We start from the raw sequence: 16,248 nt of genomic DNA on the forward strand, positions 1-16,248 counted from the left end.
CTGTTTTAGGCGAAAAAAAGGTTTTAAGTTAAAAGCTTTATTGACTGATTAATTAAAAATGTAATACTTACATATAGCGTTACTTAGAAAAAATAAAAGCATAATTGGTAGTTGAGACAATTAAAATAGTTATGTAGGTATGTTGTGAAATATTATAACTAAAAAATAATTGTATAGAAGTACAATTAAGAAATTACATGCTAAAGTCATTATTACTAGGTAATTATTATATAAATGCTATCAAAAAATAGTATTTATTATTATATGTTCATTGTTCTAGGTAAGTAGGTAGGTCGGTATATTGAAAGTGCAAAAATGTTAATCGTTTCAGGCGTAATGCTCTATTTGATTAAAATTCAAACACACAAGAAAATATCTAAACTTATATACACGCAGAAGTTTCACCTACTTTTAATAACAAGGGTAAAATTATAATTTATGCATAATGCATACGTGTATTCTATCGTTTAAATAATAACAATTGTATATTACTATCGTTTAACAAGTTGAGCAACTATAATTAATATATTTCTAATGCTTTATATTAAATTTTTAAAGGACATTGCGCAATATGTGCTGGAAAGAGTTCTCCGTCCAATTTTATTTAGATAAGCTTATTTCTTAGAACGTTTTTAAAGGGACAAAAGGCGGTTTTATGGCCGCGACTTCCTATTATAAGAAACACATACAAATTAAAGAAAATATAATGTGTAAATTTTACTTTATCCCCATGTGATGAATGTTTGTTTGTTTCTCCGTTACGCATTCACGCAGAAGCTATGAAATGGATTTGAATGAAACTCTACAGTTATATAGCTCCTACATAATACTAACACATGAGCTATAATTCATAAAGATATATTTAAAAAAATTTAATAAAATTAAATTTAATATGCGTCATCTATGAGCATCATTTTGAATCATAAATTAAAGATTTCTGTAAAAATGGTAAACGAAATACAATTCGTTTCCATCTTTTCTGATACACTCAATAAATTATGACTATTTTACATTAAAAAAAAATTGAAAACTGTAGGTACATATATTTTACCTGTGTAAAACAAATCCACAATCCCTACTCCTATTTACCTCGGCAAACAGTCCTTAGGCTTTACCTCGGTGGTCTTTACCGGTCTTTACTTTTAAACCCAGCTAAGCGGCTTGATATCAGCTAGTAAATATATAAATGCTTCAACTTTAAATACTTGAACGAATACATTTTTTAACTAAAATTGTGACAAATCTATTGATATTATGAAAAAATGTTTCACAAAAAAAAAATTGCTGGAACTTTTTTTCTATACATGACGGTTAAAAGGATTATGTTTATTTTAGAAAGTTGCCAAAATTATATAAAATGAGCCAAATTGAAATTAAACTCAAACCCGTTTTCAATGCTATTTGTGCGACGTCCTTTTAATGTATAACTTTAATCATAGTCTAGAATCCAAACGTAGATTATTTAAATTACTATAAAAAATTTTACCATACTTTCATTTAGATCATTCAAATTTGACACGTGTGAAAAAATCCAATAAACTTGTTTTTTGTTTTTAACTTTTTTTTTTTGTTATCAAAATTCCTTACGTAGAATAAGAAGGCTTGTGGCATAATTAAACATTTTCTGCCCACACGAAAAGAACAGACGAAATATTGTAGAACAGGTATTGAAAATTATTATTCCCAATGGTCTTTAGAATATAGAAAAAATTTCAAATTATTGATTTTAACATAGTACCTACATATTATTTTACAATAAACCTCATAAATTAATGGAAAAAGAAAAGTTTTTACTTTGAGAAATTACGTAAAATAATTTGCATAATAAAAATTTTTTAAAAAGCCTTGTTTTTAAAAGGTTGTTTATTATTTTAAAAATAATTGCATTTTTAAAACGTTATCAGGTCACATAGATGTCTAAAAACTATAAGGAAACTGAAAAAATGTGAATATTCAACATTACAAGAACATTTCTTTAGGAATACGCACCAAAACACCACCATCTTTTGGAACTCTATCGCAATTTTAATTTTTTTATTCAAATATTCTTTACAATCGTTAAAAAAAATATTAGTGCATTTTAGATATTAAATGATTTTTCAAAAATTTTACGCAAACCTAGCGAGGTTTTCTTGTAGCAAAAAAATATTTTTTGCGTTTCGAAAATCATCTTTCATTGGTCAAATTTGGAGAGAAGTAGGTTCGGTGTTATAGTCGAGCGAGTAGGAGACATTTAAAACATAAGAAGACTCATTTTGATATCCAGAAACTTGCCATTCATTGTCAAGTCGATTATGTCTTTGAAGCATTAACGGTAATTTCGGCCCAAAAATTTAAAAGTTTATTTCATGAATGGATGAGTTTTTTTCAAGAAATTCTCAGAATGAAAGCTTTTCGTATAGAATTTTAGGATTGTGGGATCATTATCTGAATAGTTAAATCAACCCGATTTTTGTATTTTTGGGGTAAAAATTACTTGGAAATAATAAGTTTATTCAAATTTCGGAAAACTTTTTTTGGGAATTAATCTCGAGTTTTTCAAAAGGAAATTACAAAAAAAACCTGAAAATTTTTAGTCTTCGACTTAGAAAGTAGTCTTATTTTAGAGAAATTTTGATACAAAAATTACAAAAACCGAGTTCCTTTGCTGATTTGACGACGACTTTAGTCGATACTTAGAAATTTGTCGTTCAATGGCAAAACCAACCAAATGTAGGTTTCTTGGTAATATTAAGGGCAAATTGGGCCCTAAAAAAAAAAAAAAAAATCCAGCTGATTGACTACTTAATAAGTATTTTTCAAAATAATATCTCCGGAATCCAAAATAATAACTTCTCTTCGCAGAATTTTATGCAATGTCTTATACACTAATCACCCAATCGTTAAATGAAATAAATTTATATATTCTTCTGGATTACATTACTCTATTTATTAACCTTTATCAAATTCTGTAACATAAATTTTAAGAAATTATTACATTTTGTTTACCGAGACAAACAGAAATCCGGAAATAAATTACATGTTTAACGGTATCATTGTCATTACAGGCTTGATACTACACTTAAGTGGCTATACTTTTTTTTCTGTATTCGATTCTGTAGTTCTCACACAGGAGTAAGAAAAAAATTGTATATTATATGTTATTTCGTGCAAATTTTATTCAAAAATATAATTTTACTCTGTTGATTGTTATCAAACTAAAACTATTACCGCACGAAACCTTAATTACAATGAAATAATTGTATAGAAATTCATTGTTTCCAGGATAGACACAAAAAATTATACTTACTTTACATTGTATAGGTATAGGGACTACTTGGAACATAGTAAGTATATTTAATGCTTTATTAGTACCGTATACGTTGTGATTGTGGTTGCCTACCTTACCGTCCTTTTATTGCACGGCAAGAATCTGTATCGAAGAAAAAAGCATGATAATAAAATATGCATCAAATATAAATACTATTTTAAACTTTTTTTTTTTCATTTTTAATTTTATTTTGTTACATGGAGGCAGCAGAGTAGTGTGCGCGTGTTGAAAACGCTGTAAAAATTAAATTCATCAATGTTTCCAAACTGTTACTATGAAAATAAATTTAAGAAAGTTACAAAGATGGACTTTTCAAGCTAATTGTTAATTATATTTTTTCAATCTTGATTAAGGAATTTATAATTTAGTCTGATGTTACATATACCTACTTGACCTTGCAAGTTTACTTGATAAGAAGTTTATATTCTGTGGAATGTGATAAGTACCTTGATTTCCTAAAACAGTTTGAACGCGTGAATGTATACTCTATGTCAAAAAAAATGCTCGTTTTAAAACATTCTAAGTGTTACTATTATAACATAACATATGATGAGTACGCTTAGAATGTTTTAACTGTGGCAGTTTTTTTGGAATTAAGTATACGTCATCTTACTGGAGTTACTGTTTTAACTCAGTTACATTTAGTTAACGTTATTGAATGTTTTTTTAAATGTAATTTAACAATTTAAGTTGTTAAAAATACAAGTAATTTACTTTATCTTAATAATACAAATTTTAGATAATTTTAAAATTTAATAATAATTTAGTATAATTTTCTTAGATCTTTTTAATGTATTTTAATGTAAAAGAACGGATCGAGAGGTGTCGTGGGACACCAATGAGGAACTATATTGCTTTCGTACGTTGGTACATTATAAATGTATCGCTTACTTTTTTATTTACAAAATATTTTTCTGAAAATTTAAGGTATTAATTTTAGAAGTCAAATGTTTGAATCATCAAAATAATTTAAATTTATAGCTACTTTTTTAAATTTTCGAATTAATTGTAGTATAAGTTTTAAAAAGACATACTTCTGATTTCGTAGTCATCCCAATACGTGAGTACATTACATTAGGTTGGATTAGGATATTTATTATGACATAGCATAAAAATTGGATTGCAAAACTGATTACTGATGATTTTTATTTTACAGCGTTTTCAAAATCGCCCATTTGTCTGCCTCATCCTGTATTTGTGGAGAATATACCTAAAAGTATATAGTATCCACTTAGATAATTTAAAAATAAAAGCTATTTTGTATTTAAATTAAATCACATCTCATAAACAACAAGAAAAAGGTCGTAAACGTTGACTTCGGCTTATTAGTGGCGTCAAAATTATGGACAAATGTATATTATGTAAACCAATCAAATGGAGCGTGATATTTTTGCCTGCCATTTAGAGAATTGAACCGTGGCTTGAGTGTCGAATTAATCGGCTATCGTCTGTAAACTACCAATTTCTAATTAAAATTATAATTTTAATAATCCCTTATCAGTTATAGAATCCATAGACATAGTAATACTAGACGGTGCGATGCATATAGTTTCTGTGTTGAAAAGTTGTGCCAATTTAAGATAGAGACAGCCTCTGTAAAACTAGCTTTGTTCCACTGGGTGGTGATTATAGACGTATGACAGAGATAACTCTACCGTAAATTCCTTTGTATCTCTTCCTAATTTTGGAAAATTAATTACTTCGAATGCTCCCTCTAAGTATATCATCTCTTTGATAGAATCAGAGTTTTGTTTGCAAGTGAGTCGTAAAGTTAAGTTTAAACTTAAAGTACCCGTAAGAGAGTCTCAGTCTAGTAGACAGCTGGAAGTCTCCGATGCTTTTACACCGAGTAATTTTTATTTGTAGCATTGTTCAGAATAAAACTTACCTTTCAGTTTTTTTATTAATTTGATTTTTGATTTTCATTTTGTTAACTTGAAAGTAATTTTTTTGATTTTTGAATTGTATATCATTACTTGTTTAAAACTAAATCTCAAATTAAATGGTCTGGAGTAAGATACTATGATAGCTTTTACTGGCGGCAAGAATTGTAAGTTTATTACCTTATTAGTTATGAATCACACATGCGAAAGTAAATATAAGTTGAAAAGTAACATCATTCATATATATGGGTTATTCAATAGATTTTATAATTGAATTTAAATATAATTTTCAAATTCAAATATAATAACATTTCTCTTCTTGTACTATGTACGATATTTATTATTTCATGATGAAATAACAATTTTCTCAATGCCCTCCAGGTTAACTTAAACTAACAAGATGCTTCTGACTGTTATAATAATTACATTATAATGATAATAACTTTAAATATATATACATTTTGCTTGTTTTATACTAATACATAGTAAAAGCTAACGAAATTTGTTAAATACATTTTCAAATAGTTTGAATTTTAGTACTAGAAGTTTAGTGGCATTTTATTAAGCCTATGATGTTCATATCAACTATATTCGAAAATGGATTGGAAACTAGCCATTATTGGTCTTGACAGGTATATTATCAACAATATTATAACTATTACAAGTTTGTTTGAATACTAATCGATTACGGAAGTATTTTTTTGGCAATAAACAAATTTAAAAAAGTAGGCTGGTCACGCAAGCAAAATCTTAAGAAATCTTCAAAATTTTGAATATAAGTAATCAAAAGCCTAATGCACACGCTGACAAATCTTGAAGTTAAAAATGACATTTGTAACACACGTAGCATGGAAGAAGCGTGGAAACAAGGCTCTTCTATAAAATATCAAGTTTGATATTAAATTTAGAGGATTATTTTTATTGAAGGGGAGTATATGTGTATTAATTCCTGGTATATGTGTGAGACATTATGGGTAGAGGTACAGTAATAGATACGTATAGTATGGGTAATAAACCAATAATTTTTGACTCGGCTACTGGGATAGAACTACCTTAATAATATTTAATATATGGTCGGCATTTTGATAAAAAATAATTAATTAGGAAATCTCCAGCTGTCTAAATTATTGGTTTTATTATTGCTTTTTGGAAATATAAAAGAAAACCAAAATAAATGTAAAAACGTTTTTACTAGTCTAGTTTCATAAATTGTTCTGAGGACGATTTATGACGATCTATGTCATAGAAAATTGTTTTATATATATATATTACACACATTATCTCTTTTGTAAGATGAACTCGCACAGCCGAGAAAAAAACTACAACAATTTTCGACATTATATTGAATATTTGGAGTAAAATATAGAAAAAATAACGACATATCATTGTCAACCATGACAATATATATTAAAATATTTATATTTGTGAAAGGTATCTTCTCAAATTGAGGTATTTTATCTTAAAGACGTAACTATATCTTATCAAATTCCAAAATTTTTAGGACTACAATTTGTGGTTGTGATTGTCACAACTACACGTGCAGGTAAAAAAATAATAGGTTTGTACCTGCTGATAGGTCTATTTAAATAAAATTTGAATTTTCAAGCTGAATTTGAGCCAGCGACATATGGATTACTTTAGATTTTAGTGTTGTAACTCTACAGCTTAACTAACTGCGCTATCGATGCTATCGCTGATTTGTTACATACTTACCAAAAAATATTGTAAAAGTTATAAAAATGATATATATGTTTATTTCAAATTCTCTGTTAACTGGTAACTTCTTCATGAAGTTGCCTCAATCACATATGGACTTGACATGATAGATATGATTTCGTACTAACCTGATTCTGTATTTACCTAAAGCAAACGTAAAGATATGTTATTCTAATTTGTATATTTGCTTTATTTACACGATTATATATTTATAATAATAGCACCAACTAAGTGCTATTTTATTTTCCATCAATATAATGCATGACTTTAAACTAAAGCCAATCTCTTTTACAGAAGTAATGATTTTGTTTATTTACAAAACTTCAGTGATTTTGAACCAATGAATTCATATTTTAAATTCAATCCCATTCTATTGTAAATACAAATATTTAGCTGTACTTGTTCTAATCGTTAGGCAATATTTTGAGAGTATTCTCTTCTTCCACGATAGCCTACCTTAGAAATAATTTTTCTTAAGAAGTATTCATTTATGAAGAAATAATTATGATATTTAGTTTTTCATCGAAGGATCCCGCAATATTTGATAGAAAATGGGTTTCTGTGAAACTTTTTCTAACCCATCCTAAATGTTCGAAAACTACTCGTTAAAAAATTTGGGACCCTGAGAGTTATTGATCAGAAGAATTTTTTGAGGGATGTTTGAAAAAGTTTTTCAGAAAGTCATTTTCTTAGTGATATACTGATACTGTAATATATTCGTAAGTTCGAAAACTACTCGTTAAAAAATTTTGCGACCCTAGAGTTATTGATCAGAAGAATTTTTAGAGGGATGTTTGAAAAAGTTTTACAGAAAGTCATTTTCTTAGTGATATACTGACACTGTAATATATTCGTAACTTTGTTGTAACTCTTAAACTACTCATTAAACATTTTTGTGGCCGTGAGAGCTTTTGATCAGAATGATCCAATGAATCATTTTAGGGTGGGTTAGAAAAAGTTTCACATAAAGTCATTTTCTATCTATTGTGAGGTCCTTTGTGAATCAAAAGGTTAAAAAGTCTGCAGAGAAATAAATTTTAAGTTTCGTGGTAGATATCAATTATTAATATGCGAAGAAATGTTAATACGGATTTGGGAATGTTCAAAATGGATTATTCCGGTAAAATCTCAAATCCAAACATTTTTGCCAGTAAATTACTTTTTTACTTCGTACAAGGAAGTAGAAATGATATACAAATAAAATTTTTCTAAAAATACATTTCATTAAGGTAAATCCGTAAGACATGAGCAGGAAATAGTAAAAAAATAATTATTATATGTGGTAAGTCTGTATGACATTAGTTTTTATACAAAACTGGTTTTAAGCGACCTCAACAAGGTTCTCAACGTGCGCAATGCCACGTGTTTGAAACATTTATTTAAAATAATTGATAAACTACCGACCATATAGTTAAGAATATACAGTCGATATAGTAAGCGCTTTCATACATGAAATCATAGCGTGATACAAAGGTATGTTATTAATATATGGATTACAAAACATTTCAATGTATTTGTTAATTCGTCTCTGGTAGATGTGGTTAGCTGTATGGTAACCATATATACAGGGTGCCTTCAAAATTATAGAATAGCAGAGTGTTGTAGTGGATGATATTGTAGGGAGAAAGTTCCTTCGCAGTTTTTGAATTAGATGTACCATCTCGATTAAGAATAGCAAATTGAAATTTTTATCAAAAGCAAAGTTGACGAAAATAACATCCATTACCATTTATTCTCTAATTTCTTCTAACGCTTTCCACTTATCTTCATTTTGAACGATCCCCGGTTTTGTGTGTACGTATAGTTTTCAGAATTTTTGTACCATTATCCTCATATACACCCTCGCCGTAGAATTTCGTCACAATTGAAATATCAAAAAAATTATTGTAATTTCAGATATCTATATCTCCGCGAAAATTATTCGATTTTAACCGTAAAATGTAGTTCAAAATTTTGATCATCTTCTACCGTTTGGCACCGTGGATGGAAAATTTCCTATTGATTTTTGTCATTTTAAAAAGAAATCGATATTATCATACCTTCTTTTCTCTAGAAAAAGCTCTAGAGCCATAGCTTTGTCGTGCCAGCTTTATTGAGTGAGTTATCGACTGTCAATGAAATCGTCACTTTTCACTTGAAATTATCTGCTTCCGTTATTTATTTCCCTAGATAAAAAGCATTTTGACACTCTATCTTTAAAAAAAGACGCTTTCTCAGCTATTGTGAGAAATTGTCATTTTTGCAAGATTTTATTTAGTTTTACCTCTCCGTTGTTTCTTATCAAATCTTGCAATGTAAATTTGACTCACATCCCGGTTGCTGATTGAGTTGAACATCTGCTAATCGAATGACAATGAATTTTTATGGTAAGTATGACCTAATTTTCCAAGTGCTTTTTTTAAAGTTTTAAATTAAAGATTTATATAAAAATACGTTTTCAGGGACAAGCTTTAATTGTTTAAAAAAGTAGGAAATAATTCTTCTATTTGTAAAAGCTTGAAGCGTTCATCGATACTTCAAACTGAACTTTTCTATCTTTTACAAATAGTTTTGTATGAATGGCTCAAAATAAAAGTTATTTTCCACTTCTTGGTACCATAAAAGCTTGTTCCTAAAAAAGTGTTTGTTATTCAAATTATTGTTTATTTAAATCTTCCAATTGATGAAGTCGTGCTGTTCTAACTTGGACCAGCCTGTATATACAAGAACAATATGTGGTAACAATATAGAGTTAGAATATTATAACGTCTAACTATTATAATATTAATTTTTGCAGGATACACGCAAACGTCGAGAAATCAATCTACTTAGTTTATGTTATGTTATTTTAGTTATAGAGGTATACCCCATTTAATACGGTACATAAAAGCGGAATTAACGGAAACGGAACAGTGACATTGCAATTATTAAAATATGTTTAATTGTAATAATAATACTCTTATGTTTATATTATTATCAAACTGTTACAACAACGATACAACGATACAAAACGAACATTTTACTATAAAATATTTCAACAGTTCAGTTTTAATACTACCTACCATATGGATTGAGAGCTGAGCAAAACAATTATGGTCTTGAAATTATACTTGTCTATAGATCTTTTCATTTCAAATAAGGGTCCTAGTTTTTTTTGGACTGGCAGGAATGTTGAACTGAGACAGTAAATTTTTGTCATTTTATCATTTGTTTTCAATCATTTAGGCCGAAACAAAAGTTAATCGTAATTTTAAATTGAGAAGCTCTATTGTAAGAGTAAGGGTATTGTAAATTTGCAGAAGAAAGTAAAGTATGATAAAGTTTGTCGATATCTTGACAATGAGTCAAGATTCTGATTTATTATGTTTTATCTATTATTTTTATTTTATCTTCCATTATCAATACAAAACTGATAGTGATAGAGATTGTTTCGCCAAAAGTATATTTGACATTAAATTTAAATTTTTGTTACATATTCTGTGGGAACACTAAATTAGACTATTAGTTAGTGAAGACGATTTTTGAATTGGAAGACTTACCGGGAATCGCTATTTAGACCTGTAAATTATTTATAACAAACAAATGGCATTCATTGCATTTAATATTAGTAGGAATGAAAAATAGTAACCATACCATATGAATCATATTTTTTGAAAAAATGTCTGTTTTCAGTAATTTGCTCATATAAATATTATCAACTAAATAATTAAGAACTCTAGGATATTTCAAATTTAATTTCGATTTTTCCCCAATTTCCGAGATTATTTATATAAATACGTATTCATCATCATGAGTATGAATGAGGTAAGCGTAATTACAAAATCGTCCTTCAATTCCAAAATCGTCTTCACTAACTAATAGTCTAATTTAGTGTTCCCACAGAATATGTAACAAAAATTTCAAAATTTAATGTCAAATATATTTTTGGCGAAACAATCTCTATCACTATCAGTTTTGTATTGATAATGGAAGATAAAATAAAAATAATAGATAAAACATAATAAATCAGAATCTTGACTCATTGTCAAGATATCGACAAACTTTATCATACTTTACTTTCTTCTGCAAGTTTACAATGTATGGTACTCGTTGCTAATTTGATGGTGATGCAGCGCGTATCGAAAATATTTGTATTTTTTTAACTTATATTTTTCCAAATAAAGCTTAAGAAAATTACTATTTTTATATGATTCTTTTAAAAAAAGTCCAAGGTAGGTCTTGCAAGTTACAAATTCAATCTTTAGTAGTGTAAATTTCGAAAAATAACTTTTCTTTCAAGCTGCAAGGATCATTTTCTTAATTGTTCATAACATTTGTTATAAATTACCACTTTTGGACACTCTACTTTCAACATTTATAATCAGTGTGCCAAAATTATAAAGAAATATTTTGTCGGCTCAGGGACACCTGATACGTAGTAGCAAATCCCAGTTGACCATAGTATCATTTTGAAATGTTGATATCTAACAGATGAAAGTTATTATATTAAAACTATATACAGTATACTATTATTGAAGTATTTTAAGTATATCAGCAATTAATAAATATGTAACTTACTTATTATTATGTTATTTATCATCATCATCATTTATCATTACATATATGGTCCATACCATATATGTAAAGCTGCTTTTTTTGGGACTCATTTGTATAACCTATAAAATACGACCCTAACATAATTAAACATTGTTGGATAATAATTATTGCAAAAATTAGTTTTTTGCCTTTAAATATATCTATGATAACAGGTTAAGCCTGAGTTTGTAGAATAAATAGACGAGTATTAAGAAACCATAGTAAATTACAGCAATACTGTTCAAATATATGAGAAAGCTGTCTAATAAAAATAGCCAACTGTTATGATTATCTACTCTATCATTCCAAAGATCACTGCTGTTTGTTTTGATTTAAGCTTGCTTTGTCTGGCATATTGCCTGCTTGACATCATTTCCAATACGCGCCCCGCTTTATATCCTTAAAGTATTATAATAATACAAACGGTTCTTATATTTCAACATAAACTCCGCTACTGTTGTATATGTATTTTGTTATCAACATGGTTAATCTTTTTACATATTTAATATACTCATTATAATAAGAATCATTATTATTTTTTTTCATATTATTATTAAATATGAGTATTGCATTTATTTTTTGAAATAATATAAAATGTAGGTAGGTACTGGTTAATCTATTAATGCAGCATCGTTTTTAATTATTGTGTACGTACTTTATCCGGTTATATACGGTAATGTGTAGTCCTGATCCGGAATACAATTTACCTTGACTCACCTTATATATGAATTGGCAATTGTTGTAACTGAAATATTAAAAAAAAAGCTTTGTCGCTGGTACGTTTGTTCTTTTTTAGTCAAAATTTTACTCTTGCTCTTCGTTTATTCGCCGGTTGAATTTCGTATTTTGTGTTTTAATTCATATTCTACCTAAGTTACTGCTTAATGATATTTTGTTATGCCAAATTTCAGTTCTAAACCATATGTAAAATTTTGGTGAGGTATCGTTCGATAAAACATACTGTCTTGTGTCCCCCGATCTAACAACAAATGTGCCATAAGATCGAACCTATGATAGAATCACGGTCAAAAATGCATGGCGTTTATTAAAATACTGGTATGGTATATTTTCGTAAGATCTATAGCTATTGTGTTATTTACAATATGGTACTGTACGGCAATATTATATAGAGTACTAGCTGTGAACTACCCGCTTTGCTGGGCAACATCCCCACTTGCACCCCTCCCTCCACATTTCCTTGCGTGGGATAACATTTTTGTAATGTACACGTCATGCTCTTTTATTTGATACCCCACTTAGGTATATTTGTAAATACTCGATAATTCCTTCCCACTTTCTCGCTACACCTTTCTACCCTCCGATAGATCTTTTAAGCTGGTTGTATATCGTGTCAATATTTGAGCTTAATCGATGCACAACTTTTTTAGTTTTTGAAGCATATCCCTTTCAACCCCTATTTCAACCCCTTACTCTACTATAATATGGATGTATTATACATAAAAACCTTCCTCTTGAATCACTCTATCTATTAAAAAAAACCGCATCATCACCGTTGCGTAGTTTCAAAGATTTAAGCATACAAAGGGACATAGGGACATAGGGACATAGGGACAGAGAAAGCGACTTTGTTTTATACTATGTATTGATTTTCAGATACTTTTTGAGTATCTTTCAATATGCCATACCAGCATTGTAATAAACTCCATTCCTTTTTTACCATGTACTAAGTACACAATGTACCGAAAAAATTGGAATTTTCGCGAAATTTCGACCATAACTTGCTGGTTAGTTACAAAAACTTCGATATTTAAATACAAAATTGTAAAAAGGAGTCGATGTATTTTCGATATAAAAAAAGTTTAGATAAACGTTTCATTTCCAATAAAAAGTTTCCATTTTCTCTGAACAGGAAGATGCTCTCCATGTGTTATTTAAAGAAAATAAGTTTTAATAATATACGTAAAACATTTATTTTTGGATACATATTTTAATTTAAATATGATTTCGCTACCAAGCTTACTTACACATACGCTATACTAAACATTAGTGAGTTAGATATCAAAGAAGGCTTTGATGAATGCTTTGTGTATGTACAGATTGTACAGAAACTTTGTAAATACGTTTCTAATCTTTATTTTTCATGTCGATATTTGTAACTAACATTTTTTTCCTAGTACTCTAATGAATTATCAATTTCAAATTTACGGTAACATGGCTTCCAGGAAATAATAGAATGATGCGCTTGAGGGTAGCATACTTATCCCATTGAGGACCAAAACCAATAAGTATTTTTTTCATTTTAAAACAACCATCCATTTTAACAGAAATCCAATTCTAATTTAAATCCCCAGGTTTTTATGCTTATATGTACTTAAATTGGCTACGTAATGCATTAAACGCGGGAAACTTAAAAAAGGCCGAAAATTTCATGCATTAAAGATGTTCGGTCTTTCTTAGGTTTCCCGCGTTTAATACACAGTGTATTGGGAAACCGCTTATTGAAAGATTCAATTTTAATTATGTGTGGTAAATTCCAGCTCGCAGTGAGATCCAATTTCCAAGTATGAATTTGTGAAAACTCTCTGACATTTCTGACACTTTTCGTGCTTTTTATTTTAAATCTGATCCCGGCAGTACTTACACTCACTACTGATTATTTATTTTTCAACACAATGAAAATACAAATAAAAAGACTTTTATAATTTGTATTTTCTTGATCGAACTTGATATGCATACAAAATTTCATAGTTGTATTGAAATCCCGTTAACAAAGTATTATCCACCAAAGGCAGTTACTTAATATAGTAACATTCTCAAAAATTTGACGATCATGTAATGATGTTTATGAAAATTTGGAGCCACGGTCTGGATTGATCTAGCAATAAAAGGATTAAATCAAAATCATTGCTGTTTCAAAATTTTACAGACTCTTTCTATGTGGTATGGTAATGACGCTGGGTTTCGCCTCTCCTTGCTTATAATATTATATTTCTAGCTTGTCTCATATTCCTCTACTACACGTGAATATACAAATTGATATGGAAACTATTTCTGTTTGAACACAACATTAAACACAAAGTTCATTTTATATTTTATAATAAAAACTGCAACATTAACTTTTTAACTCAAAGTAACATGTTTTTTAAACATAAAAATGTCTCTTATGTGCTTTTTTTTCGAACTCTATAAAATTATCTCCAACTTGTTTTGCTAAGTGAATTTTTCTTGTTTAACACATAATTAATTTCATTTTAATATACCTTAAATTATTATACTTTGTAGTTATTTAATTATATTTGTTAGTACGAGAAACTCTATTAAAATAATTCGATTTTATTTTTGAAAAACTTTATTTGACATCACACTATCATATGAAAACTTCATATAATATATAAGAAAACAGTATAAAAGTTTCAATAACTTAGGGATGAAAATATATAGCAAAAAAGCGAAGGACAATTCCGGTTTTCCAAAATAGACAATATTTCCCCTTGGGTTTTTAAGTCTCCATAAAACTTCCTTGATCTGTTTCTATTACACATAAAATTAAAAGTCATTAGAGCTCGCCTGACTCGAATTATGCTATAGATTCTAAAAGAAGATAAAAGGGAGGTTTCGATTTTTTTTTTTTCTGAGATTTCTACTAGCACTCCGAAAGTCGAGAGCGCAAAGAAGGCGTCATCACCCACTTTCAGAAACATTATTTTAACTAAAATTTTTGTCTTGACGAATTTTATTCAACAAGTAAAATAAAGTTCAAAAACTAAAACCCCCATCGACTGCAAAATCACACTCTAAAACGTATGAAAATAACAAAATATTTTCATCTGAAATTGTTATGATAATAAAAATCGTCATTACCCTAACATTAAGTTGGGAGGTCTCTAAGATTAAAAAAAGTTTTTCGCAGGGTGGAAAAGAGGTCCTCCGACTATTTTATTTTTCGTAACAATTTCATATGAAAAAAAAAATTTTTTTCATACTTTTTAGACCGGTGATTTTGTAGATAGTCGTTGGGATTTTAGTTTTTAAACTTTATTTTGCAGAAAAGTGCTAACTACGCCCGTTTACTTGATACCTGATACGGTAACGTAAAACTAAAACTTGTTTTTAGTTAATATCCTTTAGAGGGTGCCATATTCAATTTAACGTTACATCCACCGTTACTTCCACCTATAAGCAGCGGACGATCAAGTTGCTTTCAACGATACCTCTTTTGTCAAATTATGATAAGGAGTTTAGAAGTTATGAGGGAACAGAAGAACATACGCACATACATACCGGCCAAACACATAATCCTCGCCATCGTCCGGAGTAAAAAAATAATTTGTTTTAATATCTCTCTTTCTTCTCTCATTAATTATTAATGGATTTATTCGAGAGCAGCCCTGCTTTAAAGTACAAAATATAGAACATCAATGTGTCAAAGATTGGTATATTGAATAATTGGCATTTTTACCTTATAAATCTATAAGTTTTATTTTGCATAATATAAAACTGACATTATGATTGACAACATTAAGAAAAACATCTAACGAACTCTGAGGTAAAAAGGTTACCACTATTTAAAAAAATAATACGTATGGTTGGAAAAAGACAGCTTTATCCAATCAAGTATCATTAAAAATGTTATAAATGGTTTTCACTTTCCATTTACTAGAATAGATCAATTACAAAAAAAGAAGAAGAAAAGATGGATAATAATAAAAAACAAACCATCCTATTTAGTAAGTTTTTTAAGTGTGGGAAATTTATCGCCACCTTTATTCGTTCCCACTTTGCACGTTATATCACATCTCTCTATTTTTTTCTTTTACTTGTATT

The sequence above is a fragment of the Chrysoperla carnea genome, chromosome 3 (assembly GCF_905475395.1).
Source record: "Chrysoperla carnea chromosome 3, inChrCarn1.1, whole genome shotgun sequence".
Classification (NCBI taxonomy): Eukaryota; Metazoa; Arthropoda; class Insecta; order Neuroptera; family Chrysopidae; genus Chrysoperla; species Chrysoperla carnea.